Here is a 17990-nt window from a genome sequence, read left to right on the forward strand (position 1 = left end):
AAAAGTCATATACATTTTGAAATACCCTCTTTTAGATGTGCCCTTTTAAGTAAAACTTAAAAAGCTACATGAAATCCTAGATTTTCCTTTTATGATTTAGATAGTGATTTAGAAAGATTTAGATAGGGTGTACAGTTTTACAAATCTTTCCAATTTACACTTTAACACTACCTAGGTATGCTCTTAACAAAGGATGGTGTAAGAAAAAAGTAAACTTCTTAATAAAAGTAAATTGGAATTTTAATTTATTTTTTTTTATCTTCTTTCATGAGTCATGGAAAAAAAAATAGGTTTTATGTCCCAACTTGCAGGAAATGGTATTATTTAGTCGATTAGCCAATAAGGACAAAAATATTATTATTAAAGGGACACCCAGCAGCTAATTTAAACAACTTTCCAATTTACTTTCATTAACAAAATGTGCAATCTTTACACTTTTTTGAGCCACCAGCTCCTACTTAGCATGGGCAAAAATTCACAGAATATATGTATATGTATTTGTGATTGGCTGATGGCTGTCACATGATACAGGGGGAGTGGTAATAGACATAACTTTGAAATTTGTCAGAAAAAAATCTACTACTCATTTGAAGTTCAGACTAAGTGCTATTGCATTGTTTGTTGATTATGCAAATGTAATATATTTACTGGTCGATTAAGAACACAAATATCCATATAAAAAAAAAAACATCATTTATTTTTAAATGTGAACTTTTACATGGACCAAAGGAAAAAAATGGTTTAACATGCTCATAGTGTTATCGCATGCACAAGAATCTGTCAAACCTGTTCAAAATATGATATAAAAAACTGAATATAAAACTAGAATAGTATCATAATTAAAACAATGGTTAGAGCTAGTCTTAGCTTGTGAATACCCTGCTGTGTTTTCTATTAAATGCTCTGAATCATGCACAAAAAAATTACAAATCCACTGAAGAGACCAACAATTGCTAACACAGGGCACTTTGCAGCTGACAGTGATTTGTTTTGGTAAGCTAGTTTGTCCTTTAATGACAAAAGCTAGGTTATATATATATATATATATATATATATACAGGAGGATGCACAATTTCTTGCAAATAAGCATACAACGAAGAAGATAGTTGCTACTTGGTTAACTTGAAGAGATGCTGACAGATTGAATTGTACGACAATATGAAAATATACAGCAACTTTCCATTAAACCTATGGATACTTCTGGACTCCCCCCCCCCCCCCCCCCCAATTCGGCCACTTTTATAATTAAAGGGATGTGGTCTGCAACATAAATTGGGGTTTTCTCTAAAACTAACAGCAACTCACTAGAGTAAGTGTTCTGTGTGCAGTAGAGTTCAGCCCCTCTTTCTACTTTCATCTGCATGGTGAAAAAAAAATAATCAAACAGCCAATCAGCATCATGAGTGCTGAGTTCAAAGTTTTGCTTCAATGTGATCATATAAGATGTTGCCATAATCATGCGGGATTACACTTTGATCTTGCAAGATTTTAATGTAAACTTTCGTAAACTCCAGAGGAAAAAGAAAAATATTCATTTTACCTACTGGATGTGTATACTGTATATGTGTATGTATATATATATATATATATTTTATGCAGGTTGTAGGACAAATCGGAAGTAATAAACTGACAACAAAGTGACAAAGGGCCCAATTTTTATCTGATGAATGGACAATGTTCTATACTTGTGAACCTGTCCTTTTGTCTTTGAGGTGAGCGACAGTGGATGCTGTTTTTCAGAAGCCAGCAGTTATCATTGCACACGCTGGCTCCAGCTCTACCGCAATTGGTTGCACTTGTCAATCACCTCAAATTAATACGTTCGGGTGGATATATCTCTGCTACGTCAGAGGTGACAGAGAGAGGTTATGCAAATGAAGTAATTTACTCTTCTCAATATTTAAGCTGGACAGCTGATTAGGAAATTGTTTAAATACAAGGTCGGTAGTAGACACACAGACATTGACCCACAACACTACACATATGCACTCATACATAAAGTCTTACATCTACACACAGGCACACATGCATACGCACACATTTTCACCTATTACGTAAAAAAAAGTGTTTGGTAGGTGCATGCACACACCATGCAAGAATAAATAGACGCATTATGGGCCAGATTAGAAGTGGAGTGCTAACAGTTGCACGCAAGCAATATCAGTTTTATAGTGCCTGTTTGCGAATGTATTACAAGTTAAAAGTAAACGCGATAGTTTGAGTGCAATTGAAGTTAACGAGTGTCGAGTTAGCGCGACCTTAGAGTTCTGGTTAACTTTTTTTGCTCAAATAAAAAGTTGCACCAAACACATCAAAATTACTTGTAAAAGTACAATAATATATATATATATTTATGTTATATTTGTGTACATATGTATTTATATGTATTTAAAGACATATAAACACATAAATACATATGTACACATATACGGACAGCAAATATGTTCTAGAAATATGTTTTAATGAGTGAATAGAACGTATTCTTCTATGTGAAGAACATTGGAATGTGAAATGTTCATATTTTCATGTCGGGTTAGTGCACTTAAGAATATGCGATCAGGTTTCCATGCGAGTAGGGTGTGAGGTCTTTCGCCACTTTTTTTTTTTTACTTCATTGACTTCTATGGGGTAATACGTTAACGCAATCTTGATATTCTAACTTTGGCTTTTTGTGCACATCGGGTTAGAACGTGAGCGGTAACTTTATACTTGTAATATGAGCCTTACCCGATGCACGCAAAAAGCTTACTTTTAGCACAGTAAGTGCTGAGCAGGAGCACTACATTGCACTCCTCCTCTCGTAATCTAGCCCTTTGTGAGTGTGAGTGAAGACGTTTATGTAATTCTATAACCCCTTAACTTGGCAGATCTTAATTAAAAGTTCTCCCTCTGGGAAAATACCAAGTGTGTGTTAAATTATTTTATCCTGGAATTACGATTAGTAGTATAGCAGTTATTACCTGGGAATTTACCTAAACAGCACTTACATGGGATCTTTATCTGAAGAAGGTGGCAAAGTTTTAGCTGTATACTAGTGTGTGGTTAATATAATTATAACATAACACAGAAGGTAGTATTCCAAATATATACAAAGTAGATTTATTGAAGGATTTCCTGTTTGTGGAATTGGAGGAATAATAGTACAACTCTAGGGTGTATTAAATTGTTTACCTTTATTTTATCATTTGGTATAGCTTTTGCCTATTGAAACCGACACCTATACTGAAAATTTCCATACTGCAGTATTGGCTACAGAAAAGCTATGTATGTAGGGCACATTAATGCACTACTGAGAGCTAGGTGAACACTGCAGGTGAACCAATGACAAGAGGCATATATGTGCAGCCCCCAATCAGCAGCTAGAGCTCAGCAGTGCATTGCTGCTTCTGAGTCTACCTCTTCAATGAAAGATACCAAGATAAAAATTTGATAAAAGTAGTACATTGAAAAGTTGTTTAAAATTATAAGCTCTTTATGAATCATTATAGTTTAAAGGGATATAAAAACTCAAAAATGTTTCTTTCATGATTCAGATAGAGCTTACGAATTTAAACAACTTTTCAATTTACTTCTATTATCTAATTTGCTTTGTTCTCTTGGTATCCTATGTAAAAAATAATATCTATGTAAACCCAGGAGCTGGGAGCTAGCTGCTGATTGGTGGCTGAACATATATACATCTTATCATTGGCTTACTGGTGTGTTTAGCTAGCTCCCAGTTGTGCAATGATGCTCCTTCATTAAAATATACCAAGAAAATTAAGCAAAAGTGATAATAGAAATTAATTGGAAAGTTGTTTTAAATTGTATGTTCTATCTGAATCATAAAAGAAAAAATGTGGGTTCCATGTCCCTTTAATTTTGACTTTACTGTCCCTTTAAGATGTTTATAGACTACCCTACTATATTTACTGTCCAGCATTTTGACTGACAATACAGTTTCCAATATAAACATTTTTAACTCTGAGGTTGTTAAATACCAAAAAAATATATATCAGGGGCTGAAATCATAAGGCGCTACTTACTCACACATGCTGAATATTGTAAATTGCAATTTAAAAAAAAGAACATATTAAAGATATAGGGGCCGATTTATGAAAGTGCGAGCAGACATGATACGATGTCCGCCGCACATCGATAAATGCCAACAGCATACGCTGTCTGCATTTACCATTGCACAAGCAGGTCTTGTGAACTGCTTGTGCTATACCGCCCCCTGCAGATTTGCAGCCAATCGGCCGCTAGCAGGGTGTGTCAATCAACCCGATCGTATAGGATCGGGCGGAATAATAGCCGCAGCCTCAGAGCAGGCGGTCAAGTTATGGAGCAGCGGCCTGTTTCCGGCGAGGCATTCATGGCTTGATAATTCGGCCCCAGAGTCTGTTCCAAGAGCTTTGTGAAGTGCTTTGTACATGTTATGAAAGGGTTTTCAAATATGAGGCTATTCAAATCCATTGGAAACCTGATTTTCATCTGCTTTTTTGCACTGTGCAGCAATATTCCGACCCAACTAGGGTTTTTTGTGTGTGTTTTTTTAGAAGCTTTTAAAACAGATTTCTGCATTCCTTTTTTTATAAAGGCCTTAACCTCTCGGACACTTTTGGTTTGTTTTGAATGGAAAATCTTAGCTTTTCAGGCTGTTATTAAAGCTTTTCTTGCCTGCTCAGTTCATATGTTATTCAACATGACAGTTTACCTTACCGGTTGTGAGAGAGACAGTTAACATTTTATTTTCTGCAATGTAAAGGAAACTGCATTAAAGGGACATAAAAACCCCAAATTTGTCTTTCAGGATTCAGACAGAGCATACAATTTTACACAACTTTCCAATTTACTTCTATTTTGAAATTTGCTTAGTTTTATTGCCATTTTGTGCTGGAAAGCATACCTAGGTAGGCTCATAAGATGAGAACTAGCTGCTGATTGGTGGCTGCACATATACTCTTCTCATTGGCTTACTGATGTATTCAGTTAGCTTCCAGTAGTGCTTTGCTGCTTCTTCAATTAAGAATGCCAAGAATGAAGCATAATTGATAATGGAAGTAAATTGGAAAGTGGTTTTAAAATGTATGCTCTGTCTAAATCATAAAATAAAACATTTGGGTTTCATGTTCCTTTAAGTATTATCCACAGTAAAAACTAACCTGAGCAAACTATCGGCCAGATTAAGAGTTTTGCGGTATGAGGGGTGCGGTGCTAACTTGCACGTTATCGTCACCGTTAACTTTCCTACAGCGCTGGTATTACAGGTTTTCATAAAACCCAGCGTTAACAGTCAAGAAATGCGCGTAGAGCAAAATTGAGTTCCATACCGCACTCCAATACCAGCGCTGCTGAAAGCCGCAGTGAGCTGGTTTTATGTGCTCGTGCATGATTTCCCCATACACATCAATGGGGAGAGCCGGCTAAAAAAAGTCTAACGCCTGCAAAAAAGCAGCGTAAAGCTCCGTAACGCAGCCCCATTGATTCCTATAGGAAAACAAATTTTATGTTTACACCTAACACCCTAACATGAACCCTTAGTCTAAACACCACTAATCTTACAATTATTAACCCCTAATCTGCCGCCCCTGACATCGCCGACACCTACATTATACTTATTAACCCCTAATCTGCCGCTCCCGACATCGCCGCCACTATAATAAACATATTAACCCCTAATCCGCCACATTCCCGCCTCGCAAACACTAGTTAAATATTTTTAACCCCTAATCTGCCGCCCCTAACATCGCCGTCACCTACCTAAATTTATTAACCCCTAATCTGACGTCCCAATGTCGCCACCACTATACAAAATTTATTAACCCCTAAACCTAAGTCTAACCCTAACACCCCCTAACTTTAATATAATTAAAATAAATCTAAATAAAACTTACTATCATTACCTAAATAATTCCTATTTAAAACTAAATACTTACCTGTAAAATAAACCATAAGTAAGCTACAATATAACTAATAGTTACATTGTAGCTAGCTTAGGGTTTATTTTTATTTTACAGGCAAGTTTGTATTTATTTTAACTATGTAGAATAGTTACTAAATAGTTATTAACTATTAACTAGCTACCTAGTTAAAATAAATACACATTTATCTGTAAAAAAAAAAAACCTAACCTGTCTTACACTAACAACTAACATTACACTACAATTAAATAAATTAAATTAATTAAATACATTTAGCTAAATTACAAAAAAAATAAACACTAAATTACACAAAATAAAAAAAGAAATTCTAAGATATTTAAGCTAATTACACCTCATCTAATTACCCTAGCAAAATAAAAAAAGCCCCCCCCCCCAAAAAAAAATAAAAAAAACCCTAGCCTAAACTACCAATAGCCCTTAAAATGGCCTTTTGGGGGGCATTGCCCCAAAGAAATCAGCTCTTTTTAAAAATACAAACAACCCCCAACAGTAAAACCCACCACCCACACAACCAACCCCCAAATAAAATCCTAACTAAAAAAAACTAAACTCCCCATTGGCCTGAAAAGGGCATTTGGATGGGCATTGCCCCTAAAAGGGCATTTAGCTCCTTTTCAGCACAAAAGCCCTAATCTAAAAATAAAACCCACCCAAAAAAACCTTAAAAAAACACTGATTGGCTGATTGGAACAGTCAGTAGAATGCAAGCTCAATCCTATTGGCTGATTGCATCAGCCATTAGGATTTTTTTTACCTTTAATTCCGATTGGTTGATAGAATTCTATCAGCCAATTGGAATTAAAGGGACGCCATCTTGGATGACGTAATTTAAAGGAACCTTCATTCATCGTTAGTCGTCAGAAGAAGAGGATGCTCCGCACCGAATGTCTTGAAGATGGAGCCGCGCCGGATGGATGAAGATAGAAGATGCCGTCTGGATGAAGACGTGTTGTATACCTTTAACTCTAACCCCTCCTATTTGGTCTCCACCCTATATAAGGACTACCTGTAACACTCATTTACTGCCTGATTATTGAAGTCTTAGCTACTCTGTTGTAGCTTTCCCTATCTCAGGTCTCCTATTGTTTGTATCCTGTGCAAGGTGGTTTACTTTGTTTACTCTAGCTGTGTCTTGAATCTCTTACGATCAAATCGTTACTTTGTCATTACCGACTTTGGATCATTCAACGGCCGGATCTACTTTTTCACCGCTACCCGGAAGTAAGCCGCATTCACACACGCTGCCTCTCCCAAACACGGATCTTCCAATGCGGTAACAGAAATATCACGGTCCTCAAGGTGGTAACGTACACGAACAATGCTAAAGCCTTTAAACTTCTTATCTGCTTGTTTTTTGTTACCATACTGAATTATTGGGCATATCCTATTACCTGCAACATCCAATATGAACAAACATTGTATGTCTGTGGAATGTCTGAACTTGTAAATATTTTAGGCTGTGTGTGATTGCGTGAAGTAAGAAGGATCATTTGTTTCTACCATTTCAGATTCTGAGCTTGTCAGTATTTCTTTTTCATCTGTGGCCTCCGGTTATATATATATATCTTGAACATAAGATATATATTATATTAAATATTCCTTATATTTATTAACACTTAAGTCAGTAGTTAATATACAAATTCATCATATATTAAATGTCTCATATTGTTTAATCAGGCTACATAGAAGTTGTTTTCTGATTACTACAAAAAAGAGCAACAAGCTCTAATTTTAGAGCTAACCTTTATAACCAATGTGCAAATACTTGTTTACTTAAATACAAAGCTCAGAATACCACATAATAATCAGGCCCAAAAAACCGAATTTTGAATTAATTAAACATTATGGATCCTAATGAAATAAAAAAGGAGTTTAATAATGTTTACCTTAAACTTGATTATTTAGCAAGAGCTGTGACTGAAGTGCAGACTGAAAATGCTGCACTTAAAACTATAGTTAAAGATTTTGTTACACAAAAGCCTCATGACCCACCTGAACCTCATATTAATTATCCACAACCTTTTTCAGGGAAACGTTCTGAGTTCAGGGAATTTAAGAATGCCTGTAATTTATTATTTTCTCTTAGACCTAAGACTTATCATACTGAGCGGATTAAAGTTTGTACCACAATATCTTTCCTACAAGGTGAACCCAGGACTTGGGCTAATAGGTTTTTTGAAAACAATAACAATATCCTGGATTCATTACAAGATTTTTTTTCTGCTTTAACTAGTCTATATCAAGACTCAAATTCTCAAATAAATGCTGAAATGAGATTGAGGTCTTTAAAACAAGGTAAGAGAAATGTGGAAGATTATACCACTGAGTTTCAGATGTGGGCAGAGGACTCTCAGTGGAATGAAATCAGTTTGAAAAATCAATATCGTTTAGGTTTATCTGAAACACTCAAAGATGAACTTTCACGTCTTGAGATCCCAGATACTCTTGATGGTCTTATTAAATTAAGTACATCTTTAGATCGTCGTTTGAGAGAAAGGAGGGCAGAAAAGGCCTCTAATGATACCTCATATAGAAGACCTTACCAAGTCACAACAAGTCATGACAAAGCTCATGGCAGTGCTACCCCTATGGAGATTGGTGTACTTAGAGGACCTCTGCCACCAGAGGAAAAAATTAGAAGGAGGTTGGAAAATCTCTGTTTATATTGTGCTCAAAAAGAACATATAGTATCTTCTTGTCCTTTGTTGAAAAAACAAAAGAATGGTAAGACAAAAACCAGTGACTTTATTTACAGCATAGCTAATGATACACACATGACTTTGTCAATTTCTTTACAGTGGGACCAGAATAATATCCAAACCAAGGCATTAATTGATTCAGGAGCATCCGGAAATTACATTGATTCCACTTATGTAAATAAAAATCGAATACCTACTATTTGTAAACAAAATCCTGTATCTATTAAGCTGATAGATGGTTCATTAATAGAACAAGGACCTATTACACATCATACTATTCCCCTGCTTGTAACATCATTGCAGGGACACACTGAATATTTATCTTTTGATCTCATAACCATACATCAGCATACTCTCATCCTAGGCTATCCTTGGTTGAAGAAACACAACCCTCACATAAATTGGGTTTCAAATAAGGTAACATTAGATCCTGCTTTTTGTTCCCAAACTTGTTACCCACATCAAACCATAGCGTCACTTGATATTGGTTTACCCTCGTGTTATCAGGATTTGGCAGACGTATTTAATTTAAAAGAGGCAGAAAACCTTCCACCTCATAGGGAGTTTGACTGTCCTATCGATATAATACCTGGTTCCAAAATCCCTCATGGTAAGATCTATCCCCTCTCTCAAGAGGAACTACAGTATATAAGAAACTACCTAGACGAAAATTTACGTAAGGGATTTATTTCACACTCCACATCCCCTGCAGCTGCAGGAATGTTTCTAGTAAGAAACAAGGATGGTACCATAAGACCTATTATTGATTATAGAGCATTAAATAACATCACAATAAAAAACAGATACCCTTTACCTTTAATACCTGAACTTTTGGAACGTCTAACTGGTGCAACTATTTACACCAAATTAGATTTAAAGGGAGCTTATAATTTGATTAGAATTAAAGAAGGTCACGAATGGAAAACGGCATTCAGGACCAGATATGGCCTTTTCCAATATAATGTAATGCCTTTTGGTCTGAGTAATGCTCCGGCAACTTTTCAGTTTTTTATAAATGAGATCTTTCGTGATCTGATAGACGTTTGTGTCATAATATACCTTGACGACATATTAATTTATTCTAGAACACCTCAAGAACATGAAAAACATGTACGCTGGGTATTAACTCGTTTAAAAGAACACAAACTATATGCTAAACTGGAAAAATGTTCCTTTCATGTCACAGAAATAAAATTCTTGGGTTACATCATCAGTCCCAACAAAATTCAAATGGATCCGGAGAAGGTATCAGCAATTCTAAATTGGCCTACTCCTACTTCCACAAAATCTGTACAACGATTCATTGGTTTTGCGAATTTTTATAGGAAGTTTATAAAAAATTTCTCTTCAATCGTTAAACCATTAACAACACTCACTAGTGAAAAACAAAGATTTAAGTGGACAGAATCCGCTAGTCTTGCCTTTAATAAATTGAAAGAAAATTTTACTACAGCACCCATTCTAGTTATGCCAGATTTTGATTCAGAATTTATCCTTGAAGTAGATGCATCCGACTCAGGTATCGGTGCAGTTTTATCACAACAAGATAAGAACAAGACTGAGATTCATCCTATTGCTTTCTATTCAAAAATGTTAACTAGTGCTGAGAAAAACTATAGCATAGGAGATAAAGAACTTCTAGCTATAAAACGTGCTCTAGATCACTGGAGACATTTATTAGAAGGTTCTAAGCTACCTTTTAAGATTTATACTGACCATAAAAATCTTGAATTTCTAAAAACAAGTAAGACCTTGTCTGCAAGACAAGCAAGATGGTCTATATTTTTTGATCGTTTTAATTTTCTCTTAACCTACAGACCAGGACATTTAAATACCAAAGCCGATGCCCTCTCTAGATTACATGAACAAGACACTCATAATCAAATTAACCAAATCATTCCAAAAGAAAAAATTATAGGTTTATTAACACCTTTAGAAGAGGAGATATTAAAAGAATTAAAACATGAACCACCACATGGAATAGACTGTCAAAAAGATTCCAAGACTGGTCTTTTTTATCATAATTCTAAACTATATATCCCCAAACAAATTAGATCTTCTATTCTTAAACAGACCCATGACGGGACACTAGCAGGCCATCCAGGTATTTCTAAAACTATAGACCTAACCAGGAGAAATTATTGGTGGCCACTCATGGATACCTATATTACAAACTATGTAAAACATTGTGATACCTGTGCCAGAAACAAGTTAACACACAAAAGACCATCAGGTCTTTTATCTCCTCTGCCTATTCCTGACAAACCCTGGAGTACCATATCAATGGACTTTATTGTCGAGTTACCTGAATCTCACCATTACAATACTATTTTAGTTGTCATTGATCATTTAACAAGACTGGCTCATTACATTCCCCTAAAAGGTCTCCCTACAGCTTTCACTACAGCTCACGTTTTCCTAGACAACATAGTTCGCTTACATGGACTGCCCAAAGTTATAATAACTGATCGTGGTACACAGTTTACCTCTAATTTTTGGAGATCCCTATGTAAGTTAATCAAAATTGATTCTAGATACTCGACTGCTTTTCACCCTCAGACAAATGGCCTTACAGAACGACTCAACCAAACCCTTGAGCAATATCTTCGTTGTTATATATCTCATCTGCAGGATGACTGGTCATCCTATTTACCTTTGGCTGAATTCTGTTATAACAATACTACTTCTACATCTACTAAACTATCCCCATTCTTCGTTACTTATGGATATCATCCTACTACCATTTCATTGTCCTCTCAACAAGTGAACTCTCCCTCAGCATTGGATTTCGCAACTACCCTACAAGAAAGACTTAACATCCTGAAAAAACATCTTTCGGAAGCTAAAGATTATCAAAAAAGGTTATATGATACCCATCACACTGCTAGCCCGGCTTATCAAATTGGAGATTTGGTACTACTCTCGACAAAGAATCTCAAACTGTCAGTTCCTAGCAAAAAGTTAGCAAATCAATATTTGGGTCCTTTTAAGATTTCTAAAATAATCAACCTCAATGCTGTGAGGTTAGAGCTTCCCCAGGATTTTAAGATTCACCCCTCTTTTCATGTCTCTCTGTTAAAGCCATATCTTCCTTCACCTCAGTCTCTCTCCTTGTCTCGACCACCTCCAATACTCGTTGATGATCGAGAGGAGTATGAAGTTGAAGCTGTATTGGATTCTAGGATCAATAGGAAGAGGTTAGAGTATCTTGTGAAATGGAAAGGTTATGGTTCGGAGGATAACTCTTGGCAGCTTCATTCTGATCTTCGCACTCCCCGTCTTCTACGAAATTTTCATCGCCGCTATCCTGAGAAACCTAGTTTGGAAACCCCTGGGGTGCTTCCTTGAAGGGGGGGAGATGTTGTATACCTTTAACTCTAACCCCTCCTATTTGGTCTCCACCCTATATAAGGACTACCTGTAACACTCATTTACTGCCTGATTATTGAAGTCTTAGCTACTCTGTTGTAGCTTTCCCTATCTCAGGTCTCCTATTGTTTGTATCCTGTGCAAGGTGGTTTACTTTGTTTACTCTAGCTGTGTCTTGAATCTCTTACGATCAAATCGTTACTTTGTCATTACCGACTTTGGATCATTCAACGGCCGGATCTACTTTTTCACCGCTACCCGGAAGTAAGCCGCATTCACACACGCTGCCTCTCCCAAACACGGATCTTCCAATGCGGTAACAGAAATATCACGGTCCTCAAGGTGGTAACGTACACGAACAATGCTAAAGCCTTTAAACTTCTTATCTGCTTGTTTTTTGTTACCATACTGAATTATTGGGCATATCCTATTACCTGCAACATCCAATATGAACAAACATTGTATGTCTGTGGAATGTCTGAACTTGTAAATATTTTAGGCTGTGTGTGATTGCGTGAAGTAAGAAGGATCATTTGTTTCTACCATTTCAGATTCTGAGCTTGTCAGTATTTCTTTTTCATCTGTGGCCTCCGGTTATATATATATATCTTGAACATAAGATATATATTATATTAAATATTCCTTATATTTATTAACACTTAAGTCAGTAGTTAATATACAAATTCATCATATATTAAATGTCTCATATTGTTTAATCAGGCTACATAGAAGTTGTTTTCTGATTACTATAAAAAAGAGCAACAAGCTCTAATTTTAGAGCTAACCTTTATAACCAATGTGCAAATACTTGTTTACTTAAATACAAAGCTCAGAATACCACAAGACGTCTGCCCGTCTGGAGGACCACTTCTGCTGGCATGGATGAAGACTTCTCCTGGCTTCGTTGAGAACTTCTTGCTGCTTGGATGAAGACTTCTCCCGGCTTCGTTGAGGAGGAATGTCCGGTCTTCAAAACTGTAAGTGGATCTTCAGGGGTTAGTGTTAGGTTTTTTTTATGGGTTTTTTGGGTGGGTTTTATTTTTAGATTAGTGCTTTTGGTCTTAAAAAGAGCTAAATGCTGTTTTAAGGGCAATGCCCATCCAAATGCCCTTTTCAGGACAATGGGGAGCTTAGGTTTTTTTAGTTAGGATTTTATTTGGGAGGTTGGTTGTGCGGGTGGTGGGGTTTACTGTTGGGGGGTAGTTTGTAATTTTATTACAGGTAAAAGAGCTGATTTCTTTGAGGCAATGCCCCGCAAAAGGCTCTTTTAAGGTCTATTGGTAGTTTAGTTTAGGCTAGGGTTTTTTTTTATTTGGGGGGGGGGGTTATTTTGATAGTGCTATTAGATTAGGTGTAATTAGTTTAAATATCTGATAATTTCTTTTTTTATTTTGTGTAATTTAGTGTTTGTTTTTTGTAATTTATGTAATTGTATTTAATTAATTTAAATTATTTATTTGTAGTGTAATGTTAGGTGTAAGACAGGTTAGGTTTTATTTTACAGGTAAATTTGTATTTATTTTAACTAGGTAGTTAGTAAACAGTTAATAACTATTTAGTAACTATTCTACCTAGTTAAAATAAATACAAACTTGCCTGTAAAATAAAAATAAACCCTAAGCTAGCTACAATGAAACTATTAGTTATATTGTAGCTTACTTAGGGTTTATTTTACAGGTAAGTATTTAGTTTTAAATAGGAATTATTTAGGTAATGATAGTAAGTTTTATTTATATTTATTTTATTTATATTAAAGTTAGTGGGTGTTAGGGTTAGACTTAGGGGTTAATAAATGTAGGTAGGTGGCGGCGATGTTAGGGGAGGGAGATTAGGGGTTAATAATATTTAACTAGTGTTTGCGAGGCAGGAGTGCCGCGGTTTAGGGGTTAATATGTTTATTATAGTGGCAGCGATGTCAGGAGCGGCAGATTAGGGGTTAATCATTTTATTTTAGTGTTTGGGATGCAGGAGGGCCTTGGTTTAGGGGTTAATAGGTAGTTTATGGGTGTTAGTGTACTTTTTAACACTTTAGTTATGAGTTTTATGCTACAGCTTTGTAACGTAAAACTCATAACTACTGACTTTAGATTGCGTTATGAATCATGCGGAAAATAGGCTGTACCACTCACTTCTTGGCCTCCCAGAAAAATAATATCGGCGCTATGGAAGTCCCATTGAAAAAAAAAATTACGCAAATTGCGTAAGTTAATTTGCGTTAAGGCCAAAAAAGTGTGCGGTGCCCCTAAACCTGCAAGACTCGTAATACCAGCGGTAATAAAAAAGCAGCGTTATGAGCCTTAACGCTGCTTTTTCACTTAAACCGCAAAACTCGTAATCTAGCCGTATATTTGTTAACCCCTCATGTGCTATTTATCTTATTGGTAGACAGCCCCTTGCTGTAAAGCAATTTTCTCTAATTTCCACCAAAAGAACAGTAGAGCCAATCAAAAGCTCTACCTAGTGCCTCTTCCATACCCCAAAAGTAAAGGGGGTGGAGACACCGGTTGGGATCAAGGTCGAGGCTAAGAAAAATATTTTTCATAATTTCTATATGATATAATATTAATAATAATATCATATTGTATTATCATATTATATATTATTTTTTCATATATATATATATATATATATATATATATATACTTTCATATATATATTTTCTTTAAACAATTTTAAAATAATTTTTCATGTATTTTGCCTATCCATTCGCAAACATATTTATTTATATATTTGAAAACATTTTTATTAATTTACATGCTTTTATATGGTTTTATATATACAGTATATATATATATATATATATATATATATATATATATATATATATATATATATATAATTACATAATTGATTGGCAAAATAAATGTTCTTTGTGAATCAAATGGTATATACTTGGTATGTGGCTCATATTGCAGTATTACAAAATAAGAATGTAATTTTTCAATATAATTCTAGAAGTAATTTGGAATGTAACTTTAAATGGGGCTTAAATGTTTCTTTAAGCAATCATGTTATTATGTTGAAAACTTGTTATTGGTCTATTTCAAATTGATACATCATGGTATGGAGATTTAAATAAGCGCTGTTTTTTTTATGCCTGATGAAACGGCCTTGTTAGGCTGAGAAACGCATCACAATAAAACTTGTTTTTAGTTTGATTTGTCTCCTGGTGTGCGTTCACCACGCTTTGTTTTGGAAATAACACACATATGATCTTATGGTAGCGGTATACAGAGTATTGTAAGGAATCAGATCCAGCACATTCAAATTACGTCATTAGGAGCCAACATCCAGTGATCCCCAGATGAGACCGCTACCAAGAGCAGACAGCGAGCTGACCGCTAAGAGTGTTAGCCTACCCATACGCACTTTACCTATTAAGTGATATTTACACATTCAGAAAACAAGATATTCTTTAAGACATGGTTACGCTATGAGGTGCCCCTTTCTCTTTTTTGTTTCTTATAGTAACCTTACAGTCTGCCAATAACACACAGGTATAATGGAGTCATTAGAAAATGTAGTTTGGTCTGGCTAATTTTTATTGTGTTTCACATCTTTTATTTTAAATTACTTTTTCTTAAGATACATAATTACAATCTATCAGCTAAAGAGACATAAAAGTACAATAATAAAATGCTCCTTTATCAGATCATTTAAGTGAGATGCAAATACAACATTTTCGCATAGCAAATATTAATGGATGGAAAGGGTAATTTTTAATATATTTCTTGCCAATACACTAGTGAATACACAAAGTTAAAGGGAGAGAGTACTGTAAAATTGTATCTTAATGTGTTTCCAATTGCTTGTTAGGACGGCTGCAGAGTAAAGTGATATTGCTCATTGAAGTTTATTTTTGTATTTGAAATAACATTTTTTGCTCATTAAAACCATCACCCATAATTCTTACAGACATAACCATTTATATGGGCTGAGTCTTCACTAAGCACAGACCTGCTCATGTTATCTTTCTCTATGCGCAACCGTCAATAGTTTTGTATTGAAATGTTTATTATGGATGAGGGGTCCAATGAGCAAAAACAGTTATTTCGGATTCAAAACTATCTCTCTCTCTCCTACCCCACCTTAGAGGTTGGGTTCTGATGTATCTTGTTTACATAGCTTTTCTAAACAGAATACTGCGTTAATCATATATTTATTATAAGTAGTGGCTTCAACCGGCAAATGAGAAAATAAAGGTAAACGCACTTTTTGTAAACAATGTAATACACTCCAGCAGGTAAAATTGATAATTAAAAAGGACATTAAACCCAATTTTTTTCTTTCATGGTTCAGATAGAAAATACAATTTTAAACAACATTACAATTTACTTCTATTATCTAATTTGCTTCATTCCTTAGATATCCTTTGTTGAAAAAATAGCAGTGCACATGGGTGAACCAATCACACGTGGCATCTATGTGTAGTCACTAATCAGCAGCTACTGAGCCTATCTAGATATGCTTTTCAGCAAAGAATATCAAGAGAATGAAGCCATTTTAGATAATAGAAGTAAATTAGAAAGTTGTTTAAAATTGCACAATTTTTTTTCTTTCATGATCTAGAAAGAGCTTTCTAGATCATGAAAGAAAAAAAAATTGTGTTTAATATCCCTTTAACTTCAGAGCAGCAATGCATTGCCAGTCATGAGCTAAACACAGGCTGGTGCACCAATCACAAGAGGTAATTATACAAAGCTGCCAATCACTGGGTCCTGCTCAGGAGTGGACGTGTATTGCTTATTCTTATAGATAGTTCTCTGGTGCTGTGGTGCTGTGAGATGATTATAAAAATCCGAATTAAATGCATTGTTAACATATTTAACATTAGTAAACTAGTATGTAAAAAAAAAAAAAAAAGGATTTTTTTTGCTCTTAAAGACAGCGCATATAAATGTATTAAAGGGACATGACACCCATATTTTTCTTTTATGATTTAGAAAGAGAATGCAATTTTAAACATCTTTCTAATTTACTTATATTATCTAATTTGTTTTATTCTCTTGATATTCTTTGCTGAAAAGCATATCTAGATATGCTCAGTAGCTGCTGATTGGTTGCTGCACATAGAGGCCTTGTGTGATTGGCTCACCATGTGCATTGCTTTTTCTTCAACAAAGGATATCTAAAAAATGAAGCAAAATAAATAATGGAAGTAAATTGTAATGTTGTTTAAATTTCTATTCTCTTTCTCTATCTGAATCATGAAAGAAAGATTTTGGGTTTAGTGGCCCTTTAACACCTATTTAATTTTTTGATTGACTTATAAGAAGTTATATTCAAAAAAAGGCAATTTTGCACATAAAAAGGGACATTAAAGGGCACACTGAACCCAAATTTTATCTTTCGTGATTCAGATAGAACATGCAATTTTAAGCAACATTCTAATTTACTGCTATTATCAATTTTTCTTCGTTCTCTTGACCCTGGACAGCACTTGTTTATTGGTGGGTGATTTTATCCACCAATCAGCAAGAACAACCCAGGTTGTTCACCAAAAATGGGCCGGCATCTAAACTTACATTCTTGCTTTTCAAATAAAGATACCAAGAAAATGAAGAAAATTTGATAATAGGAGTAAATTAGAAAGTTGCTTAAAACTGAATGCTCTATCTGAACCACACAAAAAAAAATTGGGTTCAGTGTCCCTTTAAACACCATTTGCTTCTGGGCAAAAATTGTGCTTTATCTTCCAGTTTCCCTAGAGAGGCCAAAACACAAAATCCGTATATTTTTAATACTGCAAACTACCTAAACCAGCTGTTTGATTTGTAGCAATTTACAGGTTACATAATTTGCTCTCTAATGTAAAGATAACCATAAAAAAGTATTCTTATTATTAATTAAAGGGACTTTCAAGTCAAAATTAAACTTAATTCAGATAGAGCATGCAATTATAAGCAACTTTCTAATTTACTCCTATTATCAATTTTTCTCCTTTCTCTTGGTATCTTTATTTGAAAAAGCAGGGATGTAAGCTTTTGAGCCAAGTAAT

Source organism: Bombina bombina, chromosome 6, assembly GCF_027579735.1.
Source record: "Bombina bombina isolate aBomBom1 chromosome 6, aBomBom1.pri, whole genome shotgun sequence".
Lineage (NCBI taxonomy): Eukaryota > Metazoa > Chordata > Amphibia > Anura > Bombinatoridae > Bombina > Bombina bombina.